Raw genomic sequence first — 12,642 nt, forward strand, 5'->3', positions numbered from 1 at the left:
CGTGAAACTGATTATTAGCGCCTAACGACAAGCATTAGCGCCTGGCGCTAACCTTCAGCACTTGGCGCTAATGTCCAGCGTCTGGCGTCTGGCGCCAATGCTGTTTTATTCTTTTCGAAACTCTGATTTGTTTTTCTATCCATCCGGCTGATTTTCTCTATAAATAGCCTCCTAAAACCTCCGTTTTCCATCATAAAAAGAAATCATCAATTCTTATCAATTATCATCAACAACAATTATTTTTCTTATTCTCTCTAGTTTTCAAGATCTCTTCTCTCTCTAGCCTTTTGCATAAAAAATTTCGCATTCACAAGATCTAGAAACACCTAGCCAAGTTTGAAGTTGCCTTCGCCCTAGACATGAAAGGCTTTGATTTCTGAGGGTTTGGTCCCTAATCTCTATTTCAATTATTTCATTTAGTTGTTTTGTTTTATATTTTCCTTGAAGTTACTAATGCGTGTATTTTGTTATTAGAAAGAGATACGAGGCATCAAAGTAAGTGCTTTAATTGATTTATTGATATTATGATATAAAAATCATGTTTAAATTGTTATTATGATTCCTGGTGTCATGTTAGGGTGTTTTGATCTTCCTAGTATCATGTTTAGGGGAAAGGCTATAATTTCTAATATCAAATATGATAATTGTAATGCTTCCTATTTTCTTCCTAATATGCATGTTAGTATCATGTTAGGGCTAAAGCTTTGATTTATATTGCTTAGTGACATGCTAGGGTTTGTTATTAATCTTCTTAGTTTCATGCCTAGGATCTTGCTATTATTATGCTTTATTGTTAACATGATTATGATTTTTATTATTATTATTGTGATTATGATTATTTTAATTATTTATGATTGTTATTATGTTTCTTGATATTTATTTTTATTGCCTGATCATGCCTTTTATGCATGTTTAAAGGGAATTTGTACTTGTAATCACGCTTAATAAGATAATTAATAATCTTGTTTAAGGTTAATTCGATTATAATTCAAGTGACCGCCAATAGTAGATTTATTTGTGCATTAATATTCAACTAACATAGATAAATAGGTTTAGGGTTAAACCTATTGATTGCATGTTAGTCAGAAAGCGCACATGAATACGATCAGAATAAAGTTGAGGTCTATTATTAGGGCAGGTTCAATCTCTTTTAGGTTGGAGTTGTACCTTCATCCTCGAAATTCCAGTCATGGTTCCAGACCTATTGGAGTTGACGATCTCCTGGATCGTTAAGGGTGTAACCTTCACCCTGTGAACGGTTTACAAGTTCCTAAAACTTGTTAGCGACTCTTTTCCTCTAGCTTCCTTCCCTTTGGACGCCACCGTACTTTAGTGTATGATCACAGTGGGGTTCAAGTTTGGGGTAATGCTTGAAATATTCCTTACAGTTTTTTGGCGACTCCGCTTGGGAGGATTTCTATTTTAATTCCTGAAATTTATTTCGGCAATGACTTAGAATGAGTGGATGAGACTCGAAAAGTCTAAGTATTTCATGTGCGTAATTTTGATTAACATTATTGTCATATGCTTAAAAAAGATCTCATTGGAAAGACCATCCGTATTGAGTTAAAACATAGGATTTTTACACGTAGGAAATTTGATGAATATCTTTCACAACTAGGACCGAAATAATGCTGTGCGAAACTGGAAAATTTTATCGAGCACAAAAAGCTGCTGAGGCATGTAGGAACTAGCGTCAGAAAACATAGTCTAGCGCCACTGATTTAACTCTGGCGCCAGGCGACAGCTTCTGTCGCAAAGCGCCAAAGCCAAATCGTTGGCGCCGGCCTCTGTTTGCTGGCGCCAAGTTTTTCCAATACCGAGCCAGAAATATGCGTTCTAATTTTGACTAGTTTTTAGCACTATTTGCTCGATCCTACTTCCTGATTGAGTTTTTCTCACTTTTCTAAAACCAATATGTGTTCTACATATAGACATAACCCTCTAAGAATTCATGCTCCATCTACCTGATTGAACGCTCTGTGCAACAAAGGGTACATCTGAGAATGTTGAATTCACCAAACCATGGAAGCGAGTTTTTCTAAACTCGCGGTGTCCCATCCACTCGCGCCAACCCTTCACGGTTAGGCTTCCGCGCGATGCATCCGGACAATTAACCATGGACCCTTTTTTACTAACCCATATCCCAAACTTTAGAGAACTAGAGCCATGGTTACGTTGCAAACTCATTGCATCATATCGTGCCTACTTGACTAATTGTGCATTATTTGTTGTGCATACTCTATGTATTTTTTCCTAACCATTTGTTTGACTTGTGTTAAGACTCAATAAACCGATTAATGACTAAAAGAACTTTGCATAATTAATTAATTAATTAATTAATTTTAGTAAATAAAGACTAATAATTTAATCAGAGTTGACTTAGTACGACTTTAGGCATACCCTGTAGAGTAATAATACCGAAAGCAGTTCCAGATCAACGTTACAGCAATGGCGCCGAGATTTGGACTGTAGCGCCTGGCGACAATTATGTTGTTCGGCGCTACACTGCACAGTGCGGCGCCAGTCCTGTTGTTTTAGAGATAGTTTGGTATGTTGCTCGGATCATCACTTTGTGTCTAATTGAACAGTTTGCTAATAAATTCGATTATTTTTATTAATAATAATATCTCATTAAGCCCTTAATTGAGTCTAGTCACATAGTCTAGCCACATGGTCTTACACAAGAGTCTTAATATGTCACCTACACTCATTACACTCACTAGTCTTAGCACACACTTTGAGTATATATCACCACGGCCATGTCTTAGTGTAGACACCCATTTGTGTCTCCCCAAAACCAAACCCAGTGATGAGTACCTTTCGCGTCGAACCATAATCGAATGAAGCGAAAGTGTGGAAAGTTTTAAGAAAACAGCCAATCCAGTTTGGTTGGTCCATGATATGGGTCCAATAGTAGTGTAGTTGGATGGGGCTTGACAAGATCTTTCCAACGATATATTTTAAGCCCAATTCCGATGAATATTGAGGAAGTTATGGCCAATTTACTAAACTGGGCCCAGTTTGAGCTTTATATGCGGCCCAATGATCTAGGGGAGGGCCTAATATGATTTATCATTCCTAATGCAATTAGGAATGGTTTTAGTCTTCTAGATTCTTCTAGAAGGTTCTTTTCATTCCTAATTCAATTAGCATTGATAAATTGACTTTTGTTGACTTTTCAGAGTTTTAATCAAAATCAAATAACATTTTGAGGAAAAGATACGATTTTATCCTTCTGTACGGAAAAATTTATCTAATTTTCGAAAATGCGTCAAAAATAGAACTAGCGCCTGACGCCAGGCATTGGCGCCTGGAACTAGGCCTGGCGCCTAGCGCCAGCCATTGGCGCCTGACGCTAGTGTTGGCGCCTAGCGCCAATTAGCCAGGGTTGGCGCTAGCTCTGTTTTGGGTGCGCCAAGTGCTCTGTTTTGATATTTTATCTTTTTGGCTGATTTCTCTATAAATAACGTATTAAAAACTCCGTTTTCATTCATCAACAACCAGTTTTCAATTATAATCATCTACAATCAGTTTTCAATTCTCTCTCATTCTCTTTAATCATTCGTTAATTCTCATCAAGATTTCCTTAATCATTCATCCATCTCTCTTTCTTTCTCTTTTTCTAACCTAGCTTTTACATACAAAATTCCACATTCACAAGATCTAGAAACACCTAGCCATATTCGAAGTTGCCTTCGCCCTAGACATGAAAGGTTTAATTTCTGAGGGTTTGGTCCCAAATCTCTCTTTCAATTATTTAATTTAATTGTTTGATTATTATTTTCCTTGAAGTTACTAACGTGTGTATTTTGTTATTAGAAAGAGGTACGAGGCATCAAAGTAAGTTCTTTAATGGTTTTTATTGATGTTATGATGTAGAAATCATGTTTAGATTGTTATTGATTCCTAGTATCATGTCTAGGGTACTTTTAATATTAAATATGATTGTTACGATGCCTTTTGTTCTCTTCCTAATATTTATGATTGTTAGTATCATGTTAGGGCTAAAGATTTGATTTTTATTGCTTAGTGACATTCTAGGGTTTGTTATTAATCTTGTTAGTATCATGCCTAGGATCTTGCTATTTTTATTATGCTTTAATATTAACATGAGCATGATTATGATTATAATGATTAGAATTTATGATGATTATGAATATAATTTTATTGTCATGATAATTATGATTATTTGTTATGTTGCTTGATGTTTATTTATTGTTTGATCACACCTTTTATGCATGTTTAAAGGGAATTAATACTTGTAATCACGCATAATAAGATAATTAATAATCTTTTTAGGGTTAAATATGATTATAATTCAAGTGATCGCCAATAATAGTTTATTTGTGCATTAATATTCAACCAACATAGATAAACAGGTTTAGGGTTAATCCTATTGATTGCATGTTAGTTAAAAAGCGCACATGAATACGATCTGAATAAAGTAGAGGCCTATTATTAGGGTAGGTTCAATCTCTTTTAGGTTAAATTTGTACCTTCATCCCCGAACCCTTATTTGGTTTTAGACCTTATGGAGTTGACGATCTCTTGGATCGTTAAGGGGTGTAACCTTCACCCTGTGAACGGTTTACAAGTTCCTAAAACTTGTTGGCGACTCTTTTTCTCTATCTTCTTCCCTTTTGGACGTCACCGTACTTTAGTGTATGATCACAGTGGGGTTCAAGCAAGGGGTTAACGCTTGAAATTATTCCCTACAGTTTTTGGCGACTCCACTGGGGTGGATTTCTATTTTAATTCCTGAATTTGTTTCGGCAATGATTTAGAATGGGTGGATGAGACTTGAAACGTTCTAAGTATTTCATGTGCGTAATTTTGATTAACATTACTAACATATGCATAAAAAAGATCTCATTGAAAATACCATCCGTAATGAGTTAAAAACATAAGATTTTACACGTAGGAAATTTGAGAAATATCTTTCACAACTAGGACCGAAATAACACCGCGCGAAACTGGAAAATTTTATCGAGCACAGAAAGCTGCTGATGCATGTGAGAAGTAGCGCCAGGGGCCAGAGCATTGGCGCCAGCATTTTAACCGTAGCTCCAGACGCCATCATTGGCGCCAGGCGCTACAGCTAAAAGCTGGCGCCAGTCTCTGATTGCTGGCGCCAACTTCCCCCAATACCGAGCCAGAATTATGCGTTCTAATTCCGATCAGTTTTTCGTATTGTTTGCTCGATCCTACTTCCTGATTGAATTTTTTTCTCACTTTTCTGAAACCCATATGTGTTCTACATATGGACATAACCCTCTAAGAATTCATGCTCCATCTACCTGATTGAACGCTCTGTGCAACAAAGGGTACATCCGAGATGTTGAATTCACCAAACCATGGAAGCGAGTTTTTCTAAACTCGCGGTGTCCCATCCACTCGCGCCAACCCTTCACGGTTAGGCTTCCGTGCGGTGCATCCGGACAATTAACCATGGACCCTCTACTGACTAAACCATATCCCGAACTTTAGAGAACTAGAGCCATGGTTAGGTTGCGAACTCATTGCATCATATTGTGCCTACTTCACTAATTGTGCATTATTTGTTGTGCATATATTCTATGTTTCTCTTAACCGTTTGTTTGACTTGTGTCGAGATTAAATAAATTAATGACTTAAAGAACTTTGCCTAATTAATTCATTAATAAATCGGAATTGATCTAGTACGACTTTAGGCATATCCCAGTGATTAATAACACCGAAAACAGTCCCAGACTGAAGCTCCAATATTGGCGCCAAAGTCTGAGCTGTAGCGCCACACTGTGGAGTGTGGCAGAGTGTGGCGCCTGGCGACAGCTCTGTCGTCTGGCGCCAAGCTACACAGTGTGACGCCAGTTCTGTTGTTTGGTCGACAGTTCAGATTATTGGTCGAGTCATCACCTAGTGCCTAATTAACCAGTTTGCTAATTAAGTCGGTTATTTTTCGCTGTCAATAACATCTTGTCAAGTCATTAATTGAGTCTAGTCACATAGTCTAGCCACATAGTCATGACACGAGTCTTAACGTATCACCTACACTCACTAGTCTTAGCACACACTTCGAGTCTATGTCACCATGACCATGTCTTAGGTCCATGCATGAGTTGGTCTTTTCCGTCATTTGAGTTGGGGGTACATTCTATTCATATCTCTCCATCTAAGTCTTCTTCACATTCTATTCCAAATTTTCTTCACTTCCTCCATTAATTGCATGTTGAATAGAGTTTGAGTCAAATAATTAACAATAAGTATCCCCAAATTCCTTTTCCACAGTACTTGGTCGAGGAGAGAAGGGCGATTAATCAAGGACAATCTCTTTATTCAAGTCTCACTTTTTGATAAACCGATTCGTCAAAAGAGGAAGGCTAAGAAGATAATGGCAAGTCAAGAAGAAGTCAATGAGCTTAGGAACCAACTGGTTACCGTGACTGAGACACTGAAGCTCCTCACACTCAAGATCGATGATCCTGTGAAGCAACAACAAATGAACCTCATGCAAGAGAGTCTAAGCAAGCTATCTAGTGACTATAAATTTCAGGGCATGAGTTCACAAGGGGTCTCGCTGGACAAAACTTCTTACTCATAAGTTCAACGCAACTGACATCCCTAAATTCAAGGCAATAGATAACCCTTATTTCCATCTAAGAGCTTTCGAAACCATAATGAACATTAAGGGTATCGATAAGAAGGTTTTCCCCTCTCTGTTCCCACTATCTCTCGAGATCGTTTGTCAAAAATGGTTCTTTTATCTCGAGAAAGAAAAAGCCTCTTCTTTGGAGTCGATAACAAACGCTTTAATAGATAGATATAAGTGCAACATCCAACACGAAACGGACCATAGACAACTTGAAATGTTAAAAAAAAAACGAAGGGTTCACTTCTTTCTTCAACAAATGGAGGGAAACTTCCGCTAATATGGTCAAGGCTCCTACTGAAAAAGAATCTGTGAGGATGTTTATTAAGAATCTCCAAGGGAAGTATTCAAAGCACTTAAAGTACCAACACAATTTGAATACTTTCAAGGCTGTCTATAATATAGGCATTGACATTGAAGATGACCTTCTGAAAGATAATAGTGCGAGAGGGAAGAAGAACGACCATCCTTCTTCTTATTCTCCCATTAATGAGGTACATGCCACAAACGCCTCTAAACCACGAATCCAAAGGTCAAAAAGAGTGTTCACTCCACTTGGTATGAGTTATGAAACGGCTTTCGAGAAGCTACATCACAAAGGACTAGTCATGCCCATAGGGCCAATCAAAGATCCAGTTCCAGAAGCCTGGCCACCTAAGTGGGACCCTAATAAGCACTGTAAATATCACCAAGGAAAGGGTCACGACACTGAGGAGTGTTGGAAACTCAAAGAAGCTATTCAAGATCTGATCGATAACAATGAAACTTTCGAGATTCTAGCCATCGAAGATGACCAAACATCCTTCGATCCATCACTTCTTATCACACCTGTAGGAGAGCCCATGATCAAGACAGCTTATATGACCTCTCTCGATGAAGTAGCCATGATTGGGGAGGATGAAAGTCTTTTCTTAGATAATACCAAGGAAGACTCGTCAAGTCTAAAAGAGGACGTTCGAAAAATGCAAGATGTCATTGCCATGCTCTTGAATGTGGTAGAAGGATTAACAAATCGGGTAATGGCCATCGAACAAAATTCTCGCCAAGGGTTTAATGAAGAATTCAATGCTCCTAAGCCTCAGGCAAAACGGACCATTGAAGAATACACACCAATAGGAATGACTAACAATGAAGCTTTTGACTGTCTTCACGATCAAGGTCAAGACCCTCCACCTGAAAAACGCTTTCCCAATTGAGATCCAAATTCCTATTGTCGACACCATAAAGGTTGCGGTCACACTATCGAAAGGTGCCTCGCCCTCAAGGATCATGTTCAAGACTTCATTGATTCAAATCTCCTTCATGTTCCTCCGCGCGACAAGAAGGTCAAGATTAGTAACAATAGTAACAGTGGCTGTAAAGGGAAAAAGAACGACTATCCTTCTTCTTCCGAAAACACCTGCTCTAGTAATAGTGTTGGTACTTTTGACCTTAGTGAGATCCTAGCCATGGGTAATCGAAAGCAATCGAAAAGGGAATTTACCCCTATTGGAATTAGCTACGATGATGCTTTCGATCGACTCCATGCCAAGGGAATCATTACTCCCATTGGACCTATTCAAGATCCCCCACTTAAGAAAAGATTGCCTAGTTGGAATCCAAACAAACACTGCAAGTACCATCAAGGTAGGGGTCATGCTACTAAGAGTTGTTGGAAGCTGAAGGAGGCTATCCAACATTTGATTGATAATAACAAGCTTCCCGTACCTCCTGTTTACAAGAAGTGCGAGCGATGATAAAGGAAACAACACAAGACAAGAGGCAAGCTTCAACGACAAGATTTCGCGACCTTTTTTTTTCTATTTCTTTTTTATTTACCCTTTCCCCAATAAGTCTAGCATAGGCACCTTTTTTTATTCTCCTTAGATTAATTTTGTAGATTATTTTCTTTCTTTTCTTTTAATAAAATGAGCATTTATTTTCTTGCATATGATCATTTCATTAATATTGCATTAAAAAAAATAAAAAAAATTCATGTCGAACTAAACACAAGGTATACCAATGATTTAAGGCGCCCCTTGAAGCTACATCATATCTCCTTTCACTTTTCAATTTTACAAGCCTTTCTTCATAAACCACTTTGAGCCTCGTCTAACGATAGACCTTTCTTTCTTCAACCTACATCTACCTATCCTCGGGATGGGATGGTGTGCAACTTATGCAATTCTAAAAAGGCTTGAGTGATTTCAAAAGATCAAAATAAATAGCAAAATTAAGCAAAAATAAATAATAAAAGTGCACAAAAGGGCAAGTGTTCCAATGTCTTTGATATGAAAATATCTTTGATAAGAACACGTCTCAGATTGCGTCTCTTATCGAGTGCTCGGTACCGTGCCTGAGAAACATGAATGCCAAGTGAGTGATAGACCGCGTGATCGGGATTTCCCACACTTGCAAAAATAAAATAGATGCTAAAGCTAAAAAAAAAAAGCTAAAAAAGAATAGAAACTCAAGCATAAAAATATAAAGATCCAAAAGCAAAGTTGCACACCTTGGGGGCTTATCTAGGGTCTTGAGCCTTTATCCCCTTCTTCTTCAGCCTTTAGCCTAACCACGTTACAACCCTTAAAAAGACCTTTTTAAGGTATACATACACTTGTGCGAGGTTCGGCTAGAGCTACGTTCGGCCTGATTCCTAACGGATACGTAGGCAACCTCACATCGAGGTGCGGCCGTAATAAACATGCATTCATATTCATATTCACACACTTACACCATGATCATATCAAGGGATCTCCAATGCTCATCCCTATTCACTTAGAGCTAGACTTGGGGGCTTGATCCCTACATTATTAGCTTACCTAGCCTAAGAGTCACCACCATTTGACTCTTTTAACAAATAATATCTTTCTACACACTTAGCTCTTGCGGCCTAGATTTAGTGTCACTTTCACACACTGCACAGATACATGACCAAATATACTTCCCTTAGGAACCCTTTGTCGTGGAATCTTAACACAACGCTGAAGCATGCCTTATCATATCAAAATCACTCATAATTGTCATTGCATCACGAAGTATGAAGTGCTTAGCCTCCGTGCCTAAGTTACCCAAATACTTTCATCATGGAGTCAACCATTGAGATAGCCTAGGATGGATTAATCCTTGCACCTTGAGAGATAGTATCAAATGACATTTGACTAAGCTCGTTCAACATGCATCTTCAAACTTAGATTCTTTTTTTGCGTCTTTCTTTTTCGGGAGAAAGTCGGTAACCTCCACAAAAATGACTGAAAATTTTTGCTTTTTTGCATTTTCGAGTCGCACAATAATAATACAATGCACACACGGGTCACGAGTCACACGTGTCATTTCACTTCGAGTTGAGTCAACCTCGAGTCAGTCAATCATATCGAGTCAAGTTTATACCTTGAGTTGTGTCAAGTCGATGAGTCAATGCTTAAACCTTAGGTCAACCCTAAGATAATTGAAGAAATTAGCAAAGTTCTATAGTAAAAAATAAATACAGGTGCAGCAGAATAGGGAAGACCCTACTCTAATTCCTGGCGCCAGAGATATTTCAGCAGCGACAGAGCTTGAAGCCTCTCAGAAAGGTGATTTTGACCTTATACAGCAATTTCGGGTTCCTTGGTACGCCAGTTAGCCCCTATAAGCAATTTGACATGATTGAGTAGTCAGTTTGATTACAATCACAATAAGTGGTCGACCTGATGAAAGATCGTCTCACTTAGCTTGAAGCGCCTAAGAATTGGCTCATCACGGAAACACCGACATACTGGTTTTAGTGGAAGCAAAGTTCAGGCGAGCTTTAGAGATTGGCAAGCGTTGGTCTTCGAAAATTTTTCTTCGGAATATTATCGCAACAAATATTCAATCATCAAAGCTCTTTTGTTCAGAGAAGCGTGGACATTTCTTTCAAGCTCTTTGCTCCAGAGACGCGTGGACAATCCTTTTCAAAGCTCTTTTGTTCAGAGACGCGTGAACATCTCCATCAAAGCTCTTTGCTCCAGAGACGCGTGGGCATATTATTCAAGCTCTATTGTTCAGAGACGCGTGAACATTTCTATCAAGATCTTTTGCTCCAGAGACGCGTGGGCATATCAATAAAGCTCTTTTGTCTAGAGACGCGTAGGCATATTATTCAAAAGCTCTTTTGTTTGGAGACGCGTGGACATATCATCAAAGATCTCCTATTTTCAAGCTCTTTCGCTCAGAGACGCGTGGGCATCCTATTATAAAGCTCTTCGTTTAAAGACGCGTGGACATATCGTTTAGAAGTTCATATTAAAAAAAAAAGAAGCTCTTTGTTCAGAGGCGCGTGAACATATCCAAAAAAGGAAGCTCTTGGTTCAAAGACGAGTGAACATCGAAACAACAAGGTGGCGTTCCCTAGATTGTGGAGAGTTGTCACAAACAACTGAGGATCGTTTCAGGCGAAGCAATCTTCTAATTTGGAAGCAGTTACAGGCGTGGCGGTTTTCAAGCGGGATGGCATTCTCTAGCTTGCAGGAGGTCATCAAAACAAAAGCGGCAGCAAATCGGTTACTTTCATAGACGTGTGCTCGACGGTGCAAGATACGCGTTTCTTAACTCTTTTATCTGTTTAACTAACGCTAGTTTGCAGGTATCGGCGCTACAAGAGTGATTTAGGATCGCAAAACGTTCTAAATCATTCTCCGTCCCTATCGATACTTTGACTTTTGTTTTCGAAACTCGCGTTTCTCCAAACTCAGTCAAAGTGGGGGCTTCTGTAGACATCCATTTGTGTCTCCCCAAAACCAAACCCAGTGATCAGTACCTTTCGCGTCGAACCATAATCGAATGAAGCGAAAGTGTGGAAAGTTAAGTGTTGCGGAAAGTTTTAATTTCTTTTCTCTTCTCTCTGTTTTTGAAAACTTATTTTAAGAAAACATCCAATCCAGTTTGGTTAGTCCATGATATGGGTCCAATAGTAGTGTAGTTGGATGGGGATTGACAAGAGCTTTCCAACGATATATTATAAGCCCAATTCCGATGAATATTGAGGAAGTTATGGCCAATTTACTAAACTGGGCCCAGTTTGAGCTTTATATGCGGCCCAATGATCTAGGGGAGGGCCTAATATGATTTGTCATTTCTAATGCAATTAGGAATGGTTTTAGTCTTCTAGATTCTTCTAGAAGGTTCTTTTCATTTCTAATTCAATTAGCATTGATAAATTGACTTTTCAGAGTTTTAATTAAAATCAAAGAACATTTTGAGGAAAAGATACGATTTTATCCTCCTGTACGGCAAAATTTATCTGATTTTCGAAAATGCGTCAAAAACAGGACTAGCGCCTGACGCCAGGCATTGGCGCCTGGAACTAGGCCTAACGCCTGGCGCCAGCCATTGGCGCCTGGAACTAGGCCTAGCGCCAGCCATTGGCGCCTGACGCTAGTGTTGGCGCCTAACGCCAATTAGCCAGGGTTGGCGCCAGCTCTGTTTTAGGTGCGCCAAGTGCTCTGTTTTGATATTTTATCTTTTTGGCTGATTTCTCTGTAAATAATGTATTAAAAACTCCGTTTTCATTCATCAACAACCAGTTTTCAATTCTCTCTCATTCTCTTTAATCATTCGTTAATTCTCATCAAGATTTCCTTAATTATTTATCCATCTCTCTTTCTTTCTCTTTTTCTAACCTAGCTTTAACATACAAAATTCCGCATTCACAAGATCTAGAAACACCTAGCCATATTCGAAGTTGCCTTCGCCCTAGACGTGAAAGGTTTAATTTCTAAGGGTTTGGTCCCAAATCTCTCTTTCAATTATTTAATTTAATTGTTTGATTATTATTTTCCTTGAAGTTACTAACGTGTGTATTTTGTTATTAGAAAGAGGTACGAGGCATCAAAGTAAGTGCTTTAATGGTTTTTATTAATGTTATGATGTAGAAATCATGTTTAGATTGTTATTGATTCCTAGTATCATGTCTAGGGTACTTTTAATATTAAATATGATTGTTACGATGCCTTTTGTTCTCTTCCTAATATTTAAGATTGCTAGTATCATGTTAGGGCTAAAGATTTGAT

This window comes from Chenopodium album, chromosome 1 (assembly GCF_948465745.1).
Source record: "Chenopodium album chromosome 1, dcCheAlbu1.1, whole genome shotgun sequence".
Lineage (NCBI taxonomy): Eukaryota > Viridiplantae > Streptophyta > Magnoliopsida > Caryophyllales > Amaranthaceae > Chenopodium > Chenopodium album.